This window comes from Dipodomys spectabilis, unplaced genomic scaffold (genome assembly GCF_019054845.1).
Source record: "Dipodomys spectabilis isolate Male_0828 unplaced genomic scaffold, ASM1905484v1 ptg000210l, whole genome shotgun sequence".
NCBI lineage: Eukaryota > Metazoa > Chordata > Mammalia > Rodentia > Heteromyidae > Dipodomys > Dipodomys spectabilis.
Genome location: NW_024870887.1, coordinates 8,501,479 through 8,504,814, shown reverse-complemented (window position 1 = coordinate 8,504,814; position 3,336 = coordinate 8,501,479).

Here is a 3,336-nt window from a genome sequence, read left to right as displayed (position 1 = left end):
TTAAAAAAAAAAAGAAAGAAAAACCCACTGTATAGTTTGCTTACTGATTTAAAAGTTGATCTAGGTCTTGCTTAAGCAATAGAATCGCTTGGATGGTTGCTACACTAGACAATATAGTTCCTGAACTTTAAAGTTATGCGATTCGGGAAAAAAAAAAAACCTTTAAAAAGCTGAGTTTGTAAAGAGTGGCAAGGTGAACACAACCGTAAGGTTTAAAATTCGAACACACCATGGAGTGCAAATTCATCCTGACTAGATGCAGAAAGCTGAAGTGAGGCCAGTTTTCTGGTTGGGCCAAGTATGACCAAAAGACTCTCTCCCTCTCTCTTGCTGACTTTGAAGAAGCAAGACACTACTGTGTGAGCTGCCTGCACAGTCCCCCCATGCCTTCCCTGCAGCAGCTAGCTTCACGTGACAGCTCCTAAGTCACAGGGTGCTGCAAATACCAACAAACACGGAGAAATACTCAACCCTTATGGAGCCTTCGGTGAAACCAAAGCCTCAGGCTCTTGCTATGTAGCCCAGGCTGGCTTGGAACTCACAATCTTCCTGCTTCTGCCTCCCAAGCACTGTTATAGGCATGTACCACCTTGCCCAGAATTTCTCTTTTAAAGAGTATGAAGCTGTGGGTCCAGCTAGAGAGATCATGTCTAGATCCATGATACAAAGACACATGCCTAGAGAGATGTCCTAGTAATGTGGTTTGCAATGTTGCAAAAAGCAATCGTTTTCCTGGGGCTATGCACCTTGTGTCACCTTTGCTGCCTTCTATTGGCTAGAAGCAAGTTAGAGGTCCTTTCCGTTCTCAAGGGGAGGGATCAGAGGAAGATCACTGCACTGCCAGACGCTCAGTACCTGTGGATAACCAACTTAGAAGGAAGAAACAAGTCCCGGTGATTCTGAATGAATTTAAAGACAGTTAAAGGTGCTACCCAAAAGGAGAGTAGACAAAACAACCCAGTGCTTCCTCCTTCAGCTCAGTAGGGAGAACTTCCTTCCACAGGAGAGAATTGAGTTATTTCTCCATCACTCTGCCCTCTGAAGCATTTAAGTAATCTACATGTCCTCATGCTCCGGCTCTGAGGCCCTTTCAATTCTAAACCTCTGTGACTTTGGACCCCTTCTAAATCTCTCAAGACATTTTCCCCCCTGAATCCTGGCTGGACCTAAGCAAAGCATTTTGGCAATCACTGTGTTACTGCTGACATCTTGGTACAGAAGTACCTGGGAGAAAGAGAGAGTATGCTGTAGTCTCTGAGAAAATCTAAAAGCCAAATCTGTTACGTATTAACAGTCTGATCCAATTTCTGATTTTTCCCTTGGATTGTTTATATTTCTAAAACATGATATCATTTTTAAAAATATACACAAAACTATTATGAAATGCTCTTTGTACAGGGAAATATGGGGCTAAAAACCTCTTTCCTCTCTGAGGAACAAATTAGCTTTTGCAGGACATCCAAATAATATGGAATGCATAAAGAAATGATTGTAGCAGTGTAAACTCTCAGGGTGAGTGAGGGTCTTTTTGGTTATCCCCTGGCCCTTCATCTGCTGGGGGAAAAAAAACATCTACGTATGAAGACACAGTACCTCATTAATCTTTAAGTAAAAATGGGTAGATTGTCATTGTACATCCTTATGATGGTTTAGATATTAGTGAGCCCATTGAAGAGACTGTGGCTCGAGCATAGCATGCCTTAGTGAGTGTTGAGTCTTAAGTTCAAACTCCAGTACCAACAACCACAAAAAAATGCTACAAATGAGCTTGAAGTTGAAAATCCTTCATTTCCATTTAGTACCTGATTTTTTATTTTTATTTTTTTAAGATTCAGGAGGGGCTGGGCTGGGAAGATGGCTCAGTGGTAGAGCACTTGTCTTGCATGCATGAGGCCCTGGGTTCGATTCCTCAGCACCACATAAGCAGGAAAAAAAAGCCTGAAGTGGCGCTGTGGCTCAAGTGGTAGAGCGCTAGCTTTGAGGTGAAGAGCTGAGGGACAGCGCCCAGGCCTAGAGTTCAGGCCCATGACTGGACCCCCCCCCAGAAAAAAATGATTCAGGAGGGGGACTGGGTGTGGGGTGCGGCATGCCTGTAATGTCAGCCACAAACAAGGTGGAAGAAGGAAACTCAGGGTTCAAGTTTGGCCCAGGTAAAAAGTTAATGAGACCATATCTCAAAAAGAAGCAAGGTGTCTCCAGGTGCCTGTGGCTCAGACCTGTAATCCTAGCTACTCAGGAGGCTGAGATCTAAGGATCACGGTTCAGAGCCAGACCAGGCAGGAAAGTCCATGAGACTCCAATTTATCTTCAATAAACCACACAGAAACCAGAAGGGATGCTGTGGCTCAAGTGGTAGAGTGCTAGCCTTGAGCTGAAGAACTGAGGGACAGTGCCTAGGCCCGGAGTTCAAGCCCCATGGCCAACAAAAAGCAAACAAAAAAGAAGCACTCTCAGTCTTTATTGTTAAAATGAAGCCTCACTAACATTTTGCTCAGGCTGGCCTTGAACTGAAATACTCCTGATCTCTCCCTCCCAAGTAACTGAGATTACAGGCATGAGCTACTACACTTAGCTGTCTTTAGAGGTTTCAAACAATGATAAAGCAAATTTTAAAAATGCCTGCCTTTTATCTTCAACCCCTGCGCCCGCAAACACGAAAGCTAGGGCTGGGAAGGTAGCTCAGTGGGAGAGCGCTTGCCTTGCATGCCTGAGGCCCTGGGTTCAATTCCTTAGTACCACATAAGCAGAAAAAGCCAGAAGTGGCGCTGTGGCTCAAGTGGTAGAGCACTAGCCTTGAGCTGAAGAGCTCAGGGACAGCACCCAGGCCCAGAGTTCAGGCCCCACAACCAAAAAACAAAACAAAACAAAAAAAACAACCCAAAAAACAAAAAACAACAACAACAAAAAAACAACCACAAGACCCAGATTTCTGGGGCTAATATCATGCCATGGTTTCTTAAGCTGTTATGATTTTCTCAGGTGTCAAATATTAACGCACATCTGATTATAAAAAAAAATCACATGTTACCAATTGTATCTGATCTGGATATGTCCAGCAAAACATTTGTTTTATTCTACTTCTTTTCCCCTTTCAGTTATGTGTAAGTTCTTACTAAGAACAAAGCTCAGGACTTATGCCATAAGGGAAAAAATAATATTAAGCATTTGATCTTGTCTCTGAAAGTAGAATTTCCTCTAAAGCCAAATTTTACAAGTTCAAGTCTAAGAAAAGTGTCAGAATAATGTAGGTAGTAATTGATTGTATACATTTCTGGACTCAGGACCAGGGATTTCTAGTTTAGGAGGTCTAGGGTAAGCCTTAGAGTGTGCATTTAT